The sequence below is a fragment of the Lutra lutra genome, chromosome 2 (genome assembly GCF_902655055.1).
Source record: "Lutra lutra chromosome 2, mLutLut1.2, whole genome shotgun sequence".
In the NCBI taxonomy this organism is placed as follows: domain Eukaryota; kingdom Metazoa; phylum Chordata; class Mammalia; order Carnivora; family Mustelidae; genus Lutra; species Lutra lutra.
In genome coordinates this window covers 158,269,275-158,287,080 of record NC_062279.1, presented here as the reverse complement: position 1 = coordinate 158,287,080, position 17,806 = coordinate 158,269,275, and the positions used below count along the sequence as shown (strand labels likewise).

Here is a 17,806-nt window from a genome sequence, read left to right as displayed (position 1 = left end):
ATTCACATTTCTAAAAATGTGTGCAGTGCAGCTCTAATTTGGGGCGAGAACTGGATTCCGTGGATGTATCTTTTGTGTCTTTTTGGCAGTGTTGCTGTTAAATGTGCCTCAATCTCAGGAAGCCGTGTCTGCAGACTAGAAAGATTTTTTTTTTTTTTTAAATGCATGCTTGTGTGAGGGGTTTCCTCCTCTCTCCTGTTTTGCTGCAGATTGTTGGAAAATCACTTATCTGTTGTCCTCTTGCAGGTATTTAGAAATTCTCTAGAACTCTTGGATTATTATAATGCATAGATGATTTCTAGTAGTTGATCACAGAGCTGGGGCCATGAAAGAGTTAAGGCCATTTCTTTTGAATTTCTCAGTTTCTGGCAAAATGTGAGCAAAATGTGAAAACAGCTAAAGAGTAAAATGTCCATGAGAGGTTTGGTATTTATTTCATTGCAGTTATTTCGATGTTTAAAAATTTGCACGATTGAAATGGAAACTCTATTTAAATCTAAGTGTTGATAGCAAGAAAATATTTTTAAGATGTTCCAGAATTATGAGCCCAAACCAGTAGTTTTGCTGCCCGTGAAATTGCTAGGCAGTGCCATCATTAAGGTAGTGACAGGTGGGACCCAGACTACTTTGACTCCAACAAGAGGCATTTTTAATGGACCATCAAACTTCTGAGAGACAAAGTTGCTTGATATCATGCTACCGTTTGATATTGGCCAATGAAGCACTATTGTTAGGTTTGTTTTTTCAGTGTGTATTTGTTTTCTTTAAGTAACTAGAAGGACCGCATGTAAACCTACACGTTGTGATGCAGAGATTGAGAGATGAATGTGAGCAACATTTGCTCTAGGAAATAAACTCTTTATGGTTAACAGCAGAATTACATGTATGATTCTGTCAATACCCTGATAAGGAAAAACAACTTTTGAGAGAATAACTGTGAAAATCAATTTCTGGGAGCATTAAATATTAATAAACATTATTGGGATTGTTATCAGATGCTGATCTTTAAGTAGGACAAATTGTGGTGACTTCTGATGCTTTTAAGAGTAACAACTGAGAGTCTATACCTGACTTTTGTTAACTTTGAGCTCTGTTGTATTTTCTACCCAGTTTTTCTATACGCCGGTTACTAATACATGGTCCCGTCAGTATGACTGCTTTATCATGTCAATGTGATCAATAGTATCAATATGACATTGGCTTTAAACTTTCCTTTAAGGATGGTGTGCCGTTTGTGACAGTATGTCTCATTGCACAGTGCTCTTTTATCATGCTATCAAGTTAGAGAAATATTTTATAAAAGAAAGCTTTCTATGAGGTTTCCATTGTAGTCTGTATTTTCTTCTTTGATAAGGCAATTTTAAGGTTCTACCTGTTTCTTACTGGATTTAGGGGTAGTGTTCTGCCTTTTTTGCTCAGTCCATGTCTAGTTTTCTTAAACTTTCATTTTCAAGGAATTTTATGAAGATGGTAAATGGTTGTGAAGTTGTAAACCATAAATATTGAATCTGAAATACAGTGGGTGTCCAATAACTGGATGGCAATTTATAATATGAAATTTATAGAAAACTGACATAGCAGCAATTTTTCCAGACCTATTTAATGCATATTTAGAAATCAATATAGTTGGGACACCTTCTCCTCTTTCTGAGCCACAAAATGAAAAACAAACAAACAAACAAACAAAAAACCAAGAACTTTGAGAAATAGGACAGATTATTATACAGTAGTGAGATAGATTTATGGCTTGAGAAATGTGATTACAGTAACTTGTTTCTTGTAAAAATCTTTTCGGCTCAGGCTCTAATATTAAACATTGTAAGATCTAGCTGGAATCTTTACAACCACTGAAAATGCAACCTGGAAAAGCCAGTTTATGCACTTACTAGATGCTGTGATAATATACACTGTTCATGTTGCAGTATCTAATGTAAAATTCATTAGGACACTTTCAAGTCCCTTGGCTAGTAATTAATGAAGAAGTAGGAAGCAGAGTTGAATTAGTTTAAAAAATTTGCTTTAAGGTTGGATATGCAAGCAGTTGCTAATTGTATCCTGAACAATCAGCATATATCTTTGTAGTTATCAAAAATTTAAAACAATACTAGAGAGCCTTGCATGATTTCTTTTTTTCATTTTACCAACGAGCCCTTTATTCTCACTTTTTCAATTAAAGATGTGATCTGAGGAAACAGTGATGTTTTACATTTAAAAACAGGTTAATTTCCCAATATACACTCTGTATTGTTGGCAGTTGCCTTTCATTTGATATCCAAAATATCCATGCCTTTACACAAACACAGAAAATTTTAAGTACAAAGAAATTTTCATGGACACAAACTCTCCTTTGATATGTTTTTTTGGTGTTATCACAAGTTAGAGGAAAACCCCTTCCTTTTCTGAGAGCTTTTCACATAAGTTTTGACAATGCCTATGACTGTTTATAAATAAATAATTTAGCTGTTAATTCATCTAAGATAATCTTTGTAATAGAGAATACAAATTCAGTGGTAAAGATTTGTTCAGATAAAATAATTTTATTTTACCAGAACATTTTACATATTTTTATCACGACAAATCACTCTTCAAAGAGTAGGTTTTACAAACACATATATTTGGCTTTACTTATCATGAAAATAAAAGGATTTTTAAAGATCCTTTGTTATATATAATACTTGTCAGAAATCCAATAAGCAAATATTACATGTCAGTGGCATGTTTAGTGTAGTGAGGTACAATTCACAATAAACTATCTAAATTCTTTATTGATTTGAGACCTGCATCTTCATGTACCATATTATGCCCAATTCTAGATGTGGCTCATGATAACCAATATATCCTTATATATCTAAAGAAATGGAAACAATTTGTGAGGATTATAATATGACACTGGTAATTTGAGTGGGCAATCTGATAGGCGATTTTTGTATCATAGAAGCCCATAGTATTGCCTGTCCTTTAAATGTTGACCCATGAAGAAAGGTTGAATGATATTACAGATATAAGATTTTCACCTGTTTCTTCTTTATGTGTGAAATTTAGTATTGAAATGTTTTATAGTACTTATTTGGTGGGTGTTTAGACACTTATCAATTCTCTGTACATAGTTTTCTTAAAAAATCAAGATCTGAAGTCATGTTCTTATTAGCAAGTGTGCCCCCAAACAAATGTCTCAGGTGGATATTTCCTGGGGCTCTTTTTCAGGCTTCAAGAATTGGAGGTGGAGATGAACCATGAGAGACTGTGGACTCTGAGAAACAAACTGAGGGTTTTGGAGGGGAGAGGAATGGGGGCTGGGTGAGCCTGGTGGTGGGTATTAAGGAGGGCACGTATTGGATGGAGCACTGGGTGTGGTGTCTAAACAATGAATCTTGGAACACTGAAAAAATAAGTAAAAAAAAAAAAAAAAGCCAGTTATATAGGTGTGGCCAAGTTCAACTCTCCACCTAAGGGAAACAAAAGGAATTTAAATCAAAATATCCTGTTAGCCATTGAATTACTATTTAACTTGTGGATTAAAGTATTTCAAATTTAATGTCGTCATAGTATTAAATGCATGAGGTAAGCATTCATCACTTCATCAAATAGGAAACTTTAGATTGAAAGAGAGAATATGCACAAGCGTGCACATTTATTTTGCAAGTTTGCATTGTTTCCAGCCTTACAGTCATTGTTGAAGCTACTGTGAATCAGGCCATCCACAAAGCTAGTGACATAAAGATTAAGATATTTTTATATTACATTTTTAAAGTGTGAAGAGAAAATAAAGGGTGTGTTGTAGCAAAATTGGAGAATTAAGAAAGCCTGTCTGGCTGTATCTACTTCTTTTTGCCTTTCCCTTCTTTCTTCCTCCTGATTACAAATCACAATATCAAGTCTTCAGTCCCCTCTGACCTTCTCTTCTGTCCTCATCACTGCCACATTTGAACACTGGGCAGACACATCTCTTGCAAAGGATGTATTCCTGAAGACCTCCCATATTTAAAAATTCACACAGCTCAAGTTTAATCCTCGCAAAAGATGACAGGTGATTCCATATCCCAGTTCATGTGGTTTTGCCATGTGACAATTGAATAAGCAGTTACTGTTCCCTTGGCCTGCCAGCTCTGAATTTATGCTGTTTTTGATTAAATTTTTATTTTTTAATTCCTTCAAATTTTGCTATCAAGTGAGATTATAGTTCTTAAAGCACTATGTAAAATTTAGATTATTGAAATGCACAGAAAGTTTTGCTGTGATATACTCAGTTTTTTTGGTGCTTCTATTGAAACCTGCCCTCAGGTAAGAAGAAAGCAAAGAAGGATGATGTTTGAACTTGACTTCCAAGGAATATATGCTATTGTATTGCTTTTCCCGAGAGAATATGCATTTTAAACTTTATTGGGAGAATTATTTTGGCCTCTGTTAATTACTTGAACTTTTCATTCAGGAGTGCAGGGATATTTTGAGGGATTCAGCATCTTGCCCCATCTCCTCAAACTCTGCCATTGTTGCCAAATCTAGGTAGAGAATCCCTGGATTCAATGGAAAAAAAAACACCTACATTTGCACATATATACCGGTTGTCCCTTTCATTTCAGAAAAATATCTCATGTTAGTGTTTAATGACCTTTGATGTTTCTTACCACATAATTAGTATATGAGGTAAACTTATAGGGCTTGAAGACTTTAAAAGAAGAATGTTTTATCATTGTGAGAACTTCAAACTATTCAGTGATACCATCTCAGTCTTAGATGTGCTAGACTCTTAAAACTCATTTGTTGCTGATAGACAAAAGTAATCCATATGTTGCATACAGTCTAAGGGAAGAGCTAATATCCATAGAAGGAGCTGTATTTGCCCCTGTTGGTTGAGGTAATCAGAGATTTCTTACCAGAAACTTCAGCAGTTAGTCATCAACACTTTCTTTAAGTCCTTAAAGAAATACTGAAGTTTCATATCATGGGACCAAGACTGGTAAGGACATTGTACCTTGATTGTGACATGTAATAGTTATGTTCCTGAGACGAGATCTCAGAGTCAAGAAAAGAATTTAATAGAGTGTCTGTGTATGTGGGCAGGGTGCAAGGGAATCAACAGAGGTAATGTGTACTCCGAAGCTAGTAGTCAGAAGACCACGGAGGGGCTGAGATGGCTGCTTGATAGGACATGTGGCCTTTAGTCCTGGGACACGGCCAACCTATGGAGATATAAGAGGTAGAAAGCTCCAGAGGGAAAATGTTTGTTGGCCTCTCCTTCCTCCTAACCTTCAGATTTATTATTAGTGCTTCCACCAGCTAATCCCATTCCAGAAGCTAGTTGGAAAAACCACTCCAAGTAGAGGAAATATGCTCATGGCCGTATTTATTATTTTATTTTAACCCACCATAGGTATTACCACTGACTAGGCTTCCTTTTTAAAAAATTATTAATATTGGTTGTGTTGCTTCCCTTCAGAAGATATTGGAAGTGGCATGAGGAAGCTAATCATATCCCTGGGTGACTCGTAAGATTTCGGTCATTCTACCACATCTTTCACCATCCTTGTTTATCTTTTATTTTGTCCACATAGCTTTGGTCCAGAATTTCTCTGTGTGTTTCTTAAACCTTATAAGGAAAACGAACCTACACCTTTAAACAAATTGACTGTTTTCAGAGCAGATGTCACCATAATCAGTCAGATTAAGGCACAAGAAAACAATGCAATATTTGTTATATAGCAAAATAGAATTATAACCAGGATGACGTGGCTATGGATGGTGTATACTGGGTATGATGGTGAATTATCTTTGATAAACTGTATTTTCTTTCTAACTTCACTTTTCAGCTTGGGGATACAATGGTGGGTTGGCGGGGAGAGGCCAAGAGCTGAGGAGGTGCCCTTACTTGTGGAAGAAAGCAAAGTCCAGCTGGCAGTGATAGAAATCAGCACTCATATATTTTCTGCAGTATATGCTAAACAATTTGATAAACAAACTAGTCTTTATCAGGCATCTGCAATGGATGGCCGTATGCCTAACACTATCCATTTCTCCTGTCTGATAGAGATACCGCAGTAACATCAGGATGTCTCAAAATGTTTTCTATTTGGGACCTATGTTTAATTTTTTAAAGGTGAATGCTTGGGACCATGAAGGAGATCCACATTTCCAAGTAGCTGAGGAGGGGCAATAATCATGATTTTCAGGGGCGAGTGAGTCCGAGAAAACTGAATGGGTGGCCGGGGGTAGGGGGAGGAGAACTTCACCAAGTTGGGGGAGTAACCTCATGTAAAACATTCCATCATTTGACACCCTCCATTCTGCGTCTCAAGTCTGGCTCACTCTCAGGCTCTGTTTTGCTTCCTCTAATGTCTTTTCATCATGGTCTCAATGACCATAACATAAATATATTACATTAAAAATGAAAAAAAAAAGTGTTCTGAGAATGTCTTCCAGGAGAGCTGTTCTCTCTGCTCAGAGCCCAGCTGTGCTTCTGGAGGGCAAGGGTAAGCCCAGGGGAAGAGGTGGGAGGCTCCTGTTGGCATCTCAGCCTTATTCCTGATCTACAGTTGTGAAAGTCACCCAGCTGCTCTGAGTTGTGTCAGTCCATCTATGAAATAGGGATATTCCACCATATATTTCTGGTATTGTGAAGCATCCAACAAATGGTAACTTTTATCATTATTACTGATCTGATATCTCTGGGATGTTCTGTTTTTGTTTTTGCTTTGTTTGTTTGTTTGTTTCAGATTGAATTTCCCCAAAGGTAATTGGATACCTCATCATCATTGTGCTGCCTAGTAATTAGGAATAAATAGAAAGTAACCTGGATAAATGACTGTAATTTTTAAACCCTTTTGCCTTTGATTTTATTTGTTTTCAATAACTGTAATTGTCATTTATTCATTCAACTAACATTTATTAAGTGGTTATTAAGGGCTGAGCCTTGTGGTTTTATAAACTATTTCTTCGTGATTCCTTCCTGCCCTATGTTACCCTGTCAGTAGAGCCAATAAATGCAAGACAGTCAGTTCAGCACACCAACATGTGCTAAGATTTTGAAAAGCAGAGGGGAGTTGTCTCATGCGATTTTGGCCAAGAGGCAAGTACAATGGGCAACCCAGGGGAGGCAGTAAGCCTTTATGTTCCTCTGAAGGAATAAGAGAGAGGCTGGTAAGCGGGGGGCCAAGGAAGGCAGGTGTGGAAGCAGCTGGGAGAGAGAGGATCAGTGGTATTATTTTGTAGAAGAAAGAATGCCTCCACAACCATATTACTACAGAAACTACCGGCAAAGCCCACCAGAAGATTTTATTTCTTGTCTAGAGATATTATTTCTGTGGCTAACAGTGATCAGGTAGTGAATGTTACATTTCTTACCTGCCCCTTAGATCTGTCTTCACTGTGATATGTACTGACCTGCTTACTTTTTGAACTTTCATATACAAGTTGTCTGTTCCATATTGTTTAGCACTGAATTACTCATTAGTCCTGTATTATTAACAGATTTGGGTGTTAGAGTCACATCTCAAGTAGATTGGAGTCTTCTAAAAGACATTTAAAATTTTATTTATATATTTTAGTGGAGGGGAGGGGGACAAGGCTGGGGGAGAGGGAGAGAGAAACTTAAGCAGTTCTGCACGGTGGAGCTTGACCTGGGGCTCGATCTCACCACTCTGAGATTACAACTTGAGCCAGAACCAAGTTGGACACTCAAGCAACTACACCACCCAGGTGCCCCGCTAAAAGATATTTTAAAAAAAGTTTATTCTCCAGATCTCCCCTAACACATTGCATGCTGAATAGTAGCTGCTCAAAAACACAGTTTTGAGGGAAGAGATCCTAAAAAGGATCTATTTCTTCATATAATTTAATGTGGTCCTTTCTGAGTCACATTATCAGACATACACTGTACATACCACTTGACCAACCCATAGCGAATCACAGCACAAATACAGGTGCAAATCAAGACTATCCAGAAAAACGGGTATTTGGTCACTTTCTCCATGGAAATTCCCACTATTTGGAATCATTTTGGTTATTTACCAGTGTCTATAAAACTGGAATGTAAACTCCTTTTTAAGGGCCATGTTTGTTTTATTCATTATTTATAATCGAGCACCTAGATCTTGCCTGGCACATAGTAAATGTTCAGTAAGTAGTCGTCTGATGTATGATTGCATTGCACTGAACTGTTTTTTAGGGGCCAAAGCTACATCTCCCATTTCTGTTTTTCTGCTTGTCTTCCCCCAGGTTGGTAGGATTGTTGTTGTTTGCCTCTATCACTTCTTGTGATCTTGGTCATGTCAGCTACCCATTCTAATCTCTGTTGTGGTTCTGCGTTTTCTTATCTCTGCCCAGTACTTCTCCCCATTATAGTAACTGTTGTACATAATCCAGATTCCAGAAAGTCTGAATTCTCTCTAATTGTACACAGAGGAGGTATAACTACACAATTAAAGATAGGGATAGGTGCTGTATATACTTGTCCATTTGTTTCCAAAGTCATTTATCCTCTGAGTAATTTATGTATAAATATCTATGTATTTGTATTTTCTCACTTTCCTACAGTAAACATATTACAGGGATAATGATTGTATTTTAATAATTTTAAGGTAATAGAAATTTATGGGTTCTTCAGTCTTTAGCTACTGTAAACCTGTTGGAGATAAGAAAATACGCCACGTTGGATGTGCTATAGTTTTAGAAGTGTAACAAAAAATATATATATATTATTGGGATCTCAGTTTTCTGTTTTCTTTTTTTTTTTTTAAAGATTTTGTTTATTTAGTTGACAGAGAGAGATCACAAGCAGGCAGAGAGGCAGGCAGAGAGAGAGGAGGAAGCAGGCCCCCTGCTGAGCAGAGAGCCCGATGTGGGGCTCGATCCCAGGACCCTGAGATCATGACCTGAGCTGAAGGCAGAGGCTTAACCCACTGAGCCACCCAGGCGCCCCTCAGTTTTCTGTTTTCTGTCTGCAGTTTTCTTCTCCAGCTTGTTTCTAACTTTGAGAAAATTGTAACTTCTCCTAGCTCAGTATTATCACCTCTACAATGGGAAGATTTTCATTGGACAAGGTCACCAGGTTAGGATAAGAACCTTAAAGCCTGCCAAATCAGTTATGTTCCTCTTCTGTAATATGCTGCTAAGATACATAGAGCCTGTTTTATTATGGGGTATACACAGAAGAGTTTCATACCATCTTATAATTCCCTGAGCCAAACAAAAGTCAAAAGGCGTCAAAGAGCTATGAGGCCAGTTCTATAAAAGGCTTTTAGAACTTTAAAGATCAGTTTTATGCTCTGTCTACTAAAGTCCCCCAAGGGAAACTATACAGCCAACTGCTGGGCATTTACCCAAATGCATGCAATTGTGCCTTCCAATCAGGCCCTCCTAGCCTGTCTCCAAGCAGAAGCATAGTTCATGATCTCTGAAGGTTAAGAAATTTGTTGGAGCTCAATTAGTGAGAGTGCACAACATATGACATTAACAAAGACAACGTTATGTGTTTCATGCTACTTATATAAATAGTTGTGTTGGAATATATTATTGGATCAGAGACATGAGGACTCTCAATGGACCATAAAAATCATTTGGTCTGACTTCTTTCTTTTTGGAAGAGAATATGGAGGTCCAAGTGACTGGAGTGATTTTACCAAGGTCAAGAGACTAGTTAGTCTTGTGACTAGTCCGTGATACTACCATTGCAGAAGCACATTGTTCTCACAACTTTACACTGTGATAAGTGCCTGTGGTGGTGACTTGGTCTGAGAGAAATGCCTTGCCTTAGCAGCAAAGATGTCTTGAAGTAGTCTTAGCACTACCTCATCTGAGTGGGCCATCTTAAGCCAGTTTACATTCAGGAATCCTATGATACCGGTTTCTTCATCTGAAAAATCAAGCAAATGCAATTCCAGCTGCCAGCAAGGGCTTTTCAAAGTCAGCATTTTTAAGGATGGTAGTTGGGGGATCAGTATTCATTCAAGTAGTGTTAAGCCTTGTTTGGATGCTGACAAATCATATGAAGCTTATTGGCAGCTGACATCACTCCATTATTTTGGAGCCCTCAGAGAAGGTCAAAGTGGGTTTGGTTGATAATAATTTAAAATTTTCAAAAAGTAGGGATGCCTGGTTGGCTCAGTTGGTTAAGCGACTGCCTTTGGCTCAGGTCGTGATCCTGGAGTCCCAGGATTGAGTCCCTCATCGGGCTCCCTGCTCAGCAGGGTGTCTGCTTCTCCCTCTGACCCTCCCACTTCTCATGCTCATTCTCTCTCTCACACTCTCTCTCTCAAATAAATAAATAATTTTAAAAAACTTTAAAATTTTCAAAAAGTAAAAAGAACTCCTAACTTAAAGATCTTCTTCAAAAATGATATAATTTAAAATCTGTATACTTAAATGGCTATACTCAGTGATGCTGTAATACTTTCACCAAAAGTCCTCTCCTACCCTCAAATTGTCGATAACTTATATATTGCTTCACTATGTGCAACATAAATGTTTCTGCCAAAAACTCATGAGTGTAATGTTCTCACATTTTCAAAATTAGTAGCTAATAAAATGTTTTTCTTCATCAATAGAAAAAATTGTATCCATTTTGCCTATTTCCTGGGATATAAGATGCCATGAAATTGACAGCAGCAATAAGAAGTAGAAATTATCTATTTCAGAAGTCAATAGTAAGAACCTGATGATTTCTCAAATTCTTTCTGAGATACTGCAAGAAGACAGGAGGCATAGATAGATTTAGGAATTTAGGAAAACCAAATGTATTTAATATAATTCACTTATGTTTTAAGATTTCAATTATTACCAATAAATTAAGATTAATCTGGAGAAGTATTTTGTTATGAAATAATGAATTTTTAAATTCTCGGAGTCCATATATAAATTTAAAGAATACACAATGACTATACTCTCAGTTCAGAACAAGAAAAGCAGTCGTCATAGATGTGAAGTCAGCCTATTCAAGCTTCTAAAAATTTAGGTGAATGATATTTCTTTCTTTTCTTTTTTCATTTAACATGATACTGATATTCTTACTTTAAAGTAAACACTCTTTTCGTTTTTATTTATGAGATTGTATACTCCAGATCCTGACCTCTATAGGACAGCCCTGTGCTTGAAATCTGGCTTCATCAGGCATTAGCTGTGTGACTTTGGGCAAGTTACTTAACTTCTCTCAGGCTCAGTGACCTCATCTGTAAAAGGGGTTAATGACAGTGCCACCATCGCAAAGATTTTGTTAATCATGTGGTAATGTGCAGAATTAAGACAGAGCCTGACACACGGTAATTGGTCAGTAACCTATTTTTATAATAATAAAGTGTATGAGCTCATGGAGGTTTATCTTGCCTCAAGTCTGTGTGGCACACTAAGAGGGTATGGTGAGGTGTAGGAACCTGCATGAGACACCAGCTGTATCATAAAGAAGATCAACATTGGGGTGCCTGGGTGGCTCAGTGGGTTAAGCTTCTGCTGTCGGCTCAGGTCATGTTCCCAGGGTCCTGGGATGGAGCCCTGCATCTGGCTCTCTGCTCAGCAGGGAGCCTGCTTCCCTTCCTCTCTCTCTGCCTGCCTCTCTGCCTACTTGTGATCTCTCTCTGTCAAATAAATAAATAAAAATCTTAAAAAAAAAGGAGCTCAACATTTAACAGAGGAATTAGAACATATAGAGAATAACTTTAATGTAGACTTGAATAAGTTAAGTACCAGGAGAGAGGTATAGACAGTGTATCAATAGAATCTAAAGAGAGGGTTCACTCTGTTTTGTGGCAAGAGACATTTTAGTGTTGATAACTTTTGATATGGCTTTTAGGGGCTCTGGGTTTGGAGATGCTGAGCTGGTGATTAGAATTCCCAGGAAGAACAGAGAACAGAGGAAGGGGATGTATAGAGACAAATATATTGCTAAGATTCATTCATACAGCAGATACTTGTTACATGTCTGGTCTCCTCTAGACACTCCTCTGGGAACTTGGAATATATTAGTAAACAAAGGTTCATTGCTATCATGTAGTGGGGGAGTAGATAATAATCATATTAAATTGATTAGATAGTATGTTTGTGGGTGATAGTTGCTCTGGGTAAAAATAGAACAAGGTAAATGGGTTTGGGAGGGCTATGGAGGTTGGGGTGTGTATTAGCTCGCTAGGGCTGCTACAACAAAATACTACAGATTTGGTGGCTTAAACAACAACAATTTATTTTCTCAGTTCTAGAGAAAATTTATTTTCTCATAGTCCAAGCCCAAGGTGTTGGCAGGCTTGATTTCTTCTGAGGCCTTTCTCTGTGGCTTACAGCTGGCCACCTTCTCACTATGTCCTCACATGGCCATTCCTCTCTCTGATAGGTTCCTATGTGTCCAGATTTCCTCTTCTTAAAAAGATACCAGGCAGATTGGGTTAACCCCCATTCTAATGGCCTTACTTAATTGAATAATCTCTTTAAAGACCTTATCTACAAATACAAATACCCTTATGTTCTCAGGTAGTAGGGGAAAGGGCTTCAGTATATGAAATTTAGGGGGGCACAATGAGCTTGTAGTAGGATGGTTACAATTTCAATCAAGTGGTCAGGATAGACTCTTGATGAGAATGGCATTAGGTCAAAATCTTGAAGCAAGCAAGGGAGCCATAGAAATATATGGAGAAACAGATTCCAGGCCAGAGACCTTCCAGGGTAAAGACCCTGAGACAGGCTTGTGTTCAGTGTGTTCAAAGAACTGAAAGTAGGTCAGTTAGCTATAGCAGAGAAAAAAACCAAAGAGAGTAATTGGAGATAAAGGGAGACAAACAGAGGGGCCCAAAATATATAAGACCTTACAGGCCATGGTTAGAAGCTGAGCATTTGCTCTGAGTGGCACTGACAGCCTCTGCAGGACTCTGAGCAGGGAGTTAAATTCAATCATGCTCATCACTGGCTGCTCTTTTGAGCTATACAATAGAGCAGGAGTCAGCAAACTATAGCCCATGGGCTGAGTCCTGCCCATTGCCTGTTTTGGTATGGTCCGTTAACTAAGAATTGTTTCTACATTGGTAAGTGATTGATAAAATATCCGAAAAAGAGTAATATTTCATGGCAGAGGATAATTATATGAAATTCACATGTAGGACCCTGAAACAAGTTTTAGTGAGACTTTAACTCATTCATTTGCATGTTACCTATGGCTGCTTTCGTGTTAGAATGGCAGAGTTGAGTAGTAGTAAGGCAACCTGCTTGGCCTGCAAAGCCTACACTATTTTCCATCTGATGATTTCAGAGTAAGTTCTCTGACCTCTATAGAGAGGGTCAAGGATTGAAACAGTGGGGAGAGTGGTGGCTCCAGCTAGGATTGTAACCATGGAGGCCATAGTTGGGGGGTGGGCAGCACTGCTAGTCAAGCAGTGTGTTGGGGAGAAGTGGTGGGGAATGTAGTTTGGGGAGAGGTCAGGGGTTTGGTGCATTGCAGTTAAATGGGGTATCCTTTCAGCCTTGGAACAGAGATGTGCACTATCACCGCACAGTGTTTTAGGAAGCCTGGTGAGCAGCAGATGACGAAGAAGGGCTGATTGCAAAGGTAAAGTCAAGAGGTCTATTGGCGGCCTGGAAATGGAAAGATGAGGACAATAAAAAGACGGATTCAAGAGTACCCCGAACATGTTGCGCAGCTTTTCCATTTTCTGTGCCAGGGAGAAACCTTCTGTGATAATATAGCAGTTTTGCAACACCTTTAAAAATATCTTGAAGTGCTAGAATACTAGTATTCTAATTATATACCCTTTGAGCTAAAATAGGGTGTTTCAAGTGAATCAGGCCGGATGCCTTTTACCAATTTAGGCCTTTGGGTGTATAATATTGAAAATATGAACTCTAAAGAAGTCCATCAGGAAAAAAAAAAAAAAGGAAACATAAAAAACCATCAGTAATCAGTGAGTGGTCTGAGGAACTCCCCATCTGGGTTTCCAATGGATTTAATTAGCATTTAGTGGTTAAAAGTAAAAAGCTTTAACTTTGCATTTCTATTTTCTTCTATGAGCTACTTTTATAATCTAGATCTTCAACCTTAGTTTTAAAGTACTTCTATAGATATCCATTATCTCTGCTAAGATACCTGAGTCATGTTCTTTCCAATACATATTCTGAAGATTGATGGATGAAAAGACACTTAACTCAATTTTATGTGTTCCTTAAATCACCTCAATCATATTTTTCACATAGTACTTGGCTTCTTCCTTAAAAATAACCCTTTATCATTATAGAAGGTGATTGCAGTATTAATTATGTAAGCTTAGCTGATATAGTTAAAGCAGTGTTCAGTGTTTCATGTATTACATCCGGAGTTATCCAAGTTTGATTTGTAACATATATTTTCTGACTTGATGGTGTCCCATCTTTCCAAATGCAGGTGATGATAAGCAATGTTGAGACACAAAATAGTCCAAATATAAGAATATAGTGGGATAAAATCTTATAAGTCATCTTTAAGAAAGAAGAAGTTACATAGCATAAATTAGACTTCAAACCCAGAGCTGATTTATTCATATATGAAGGAGTACAATGTTTCTTGAATGAATATATTTCTGTTGACAGGATCTTTCAGACATAGCTATAGTCTGAATTTGGACTAGTTAAAAGAAGCGTGAAATATCTCTGCTGCAATGAAGGGAGGAAAGTAGGATCTCTTGTTCATCTAAAAATAATCATTTTTCACCTAGAATGGAGAGTTGATTGATTATCCTCACTAGAATTTCCAGAGGAAGAGTCATCTGTGGAGAAGATTTGAGGAGGAATTATCCAGGTTATGATTTAACTTTGGAAATGTCACTGGAGTTTTATAGGCAGGTAATTGAGTTAGGAATATGATAAAATTCATTTCCTATTCTCTGGTTTATCTTTTTTAAAAGTGGGGGAGGTCTTATTATGCCTCAAAAGTTCCCTAACCCTGAGAAGTAAAAGACACGAGTGTCACAAATGTTGATAATGAAAAGAGCTGGTAAAGACAATGAACTCTAGAGCCTAGTAGTGGGAAGCAGTGACTCTTCAATCCATTCCTGTCATTTTTCAGAGGAACCTGAGGCCCCAAGAGGCCAGGTTCAGTGATTGCCCTGATGCTCAGCATTGTTGTCTCAGTATCATTGTCTCCAAACACCCTTGTTGGTGGACCAGATTTATCTAAAAATTCAGTGACTGTGTTTGGGCAAGAATTCCAGTCCCTGGTAAGAACCCCTTTCTCTTTCTGCTAGAGGCCAGACTACAAGTCCTCCTAGTGTCTGATGCCAACATTAGGATAAGTAAACTGATTTTACGTGGCACTCAGACTTGGCATTAAACATCAGGTAGATCATATAATAAGGAAGTAGCCCTTTCATGATTTCTTTCAATTTTAACATCGTGGACACCCTGAGCTCCAGCAAATCTATCTTTATCCCTGCTGAAAAACCAATGACTCTCTGTTTTTAACAAGAGAGCAGATCTGAGGTTCAGTCTCCAGCAAGGCAAGAAGAGAAACCTAAATTTTGAGAACATACCCACATTTGGTTTAGAAGGTATTTTTTTAACAGGTTTAGTCCATTTATGGGAAAAGAATGTTCTTTCCATGAGAATGAACATTTTCATGTTATGATACATTTATTTAACTAAAATGGATTTATTTTGAAAACGTCAATCCAGAGGTTACACATATAGGGTAAAATTGGTGGAATGGTCCTCTGTGGACCATGGATGCTGCACAACCATGAATGGGGCCTGCAGATGACTGAGCTTTGGAGATGCTTCTCCAGGAATGACTATGGCTATCATATTTGAAGATGTCACAGCATAGGGTGAAAACCCATGAAATAAGAGCAACAAGTTCTGATTTGTTGGGTAAAGATACTCAATCCAAGCTTTGTTTCTCAAAGTCCAATGAGAAAGATTACAGTTGGAAACAGCTGAGTGTAGTACAGCTCTGCTTCTCAGATAACTTGCAGAAGTGATAACACTGCAGGCTCCAAGATGTAATATTCAAAACAATTAAGGAACATTACTCACTCATCATAACCAGGAACTAAATGGCCCCAATAATCACCATAAATCTTTCTCTTCAAAGTTACTTTTACCCAGACACATACAGATCCAAAACCTTGTTTGAATCACATGTAGAAAAAGCCCATGCCCATGATCCTGTAGGAGATGTAGAAAAGGACATGGGTGTGCATACACAGACACATGTATGCACATTGTTAACTCCTGCTTGATCTGTGGACTTCCACGTCTGGCAGAGCCAAGTTTCTGGTTATGACTCTAAGAAAAATGCAGCTAGGGATCTAATTCAATAAATACAGCAAAAAGCTGTGAATATTACTTTAACTCTGCTGACAGGTCATTAATATTCTCCATTCTAAATCCTATTTTTTTAGAATTTTTGAAGTTTAGAAGATTGAGTGTGCGGATAGGATGCCATTTTATCTTCATTTCTGTTTTTATTTTTTTTATTTTTTAAGAGTTTTGTTTATTTACTTGAGAGAGCAAACAGGGGAAGGGATAGAGGGGGAGGGTGAAGGAGAGGGGAAGAATCTCAACCAGACTCCATGCTGAGCACAGAGCCCAACGTGGGGCTCGATCTCACCATGCTGAGAACATGACCTGAGCCAAAACCAAGAATCAGTGGCTTAAAAACTGATCTACCCAGGAACCACTTTATTTCTGTTATTTAATACTCCCTGCATGGCGTTAGGATATATTTTGGTATCTTTATGTGTACAGATGAGTTTGGATGTTTAAAACCATATAGAAAAGCATGTGCATTTCGATTCCATTTACTATAGCACCAAGAACCATTAGATACCTGGGAATCAACCTAACCAAAGAGGTAAAGGATCTGTACTCAAGGAACTACAGAACACTCATGAAAGAAATTGAAGAAGACACAAAAAGATGGAAGACCATTCCATGCTCTTGGATCGGAAGAATAAACATTGTTAAAATGTCTGTACTGCCTAGAGGAATCTATACTTTTAATGCCATTCAGATCAAAATTCCACCGGTATTTTTCAAAGAGCTGGAGTAAATAATCCAGAAATTTGTATGGAACCAGAAGAGACCCTGAATCGCTAAGGAAATGCTGAAAAACAAAAATAAAACTGGGGGCATCACGTTACCTGATTTCAAGCTTTACTCCAAAGCCGTGATCAGCAAGACAGCATGGTACTGGCATAAAAACAGACACATAGACCAGTGGAACAGAGTACAGAGCCCAGATATGGACCCTCAACTCTATGGTCAAATAATCTTCGACAAAACAGGAAAAAATATACAGTGGAAAAAAGACAGTCTCTTCAATAAATGGTGCTGGGAAAACTGGACAGCTATATGTAGAAGAATGAAACTCGACCATTCTCTTACACCGTACACAAAGATAAACTCAAAATGGATAAAAGACCTCAGCGTGAGACAGGAATCCATCAGAATCCTAGAGGAGAACATAGGCAGTAACCTCTTTGATATCAGCCACAGCAACTTCTTTCAAGATATGTCTCCAAAGGCAAAGGAAACAAAAGCGAAAACAAACTTTTGGGACTTCATCAAAATCAAAAGCTTCTGAACAGCAAAGGAAACAGTCAAGAAAACAAAGAGGCAACCCATGGAATGGGAGAAGATATTTGCAAATGACAGTACAGACAAAAGGTTGATATCCAGGATCTATAAAGAACTCCTCAAACTCAACACACACAAAACAGATAATCATACCAAAAAATGGGCAGAAGATATGAACAGACACTTCTCCAATAAAGACATACAAATGGCTATCAGACACATGAAAAAAATGTTCATCATCACTAGCCATCAGGGAGATTCACATTAAAACCACATTGAGATACCACCTTAC

General features: G+C 37.8%; 1 protein-coding gene across 3 annotated transcripts in view; it reads left to right on the top strand.

The window, feature by feature from the left end:
• Positions 1–17,806, top strand: part of KCNIP4 (potassium voltage-gated channel interacting protein 4) — a 1,193,829-nt gene that overhangs the window by 261,335 nt on the left and 914,688 nt on the right. The gene's annotated exons all lie outside the window — the stretch shown is intronic.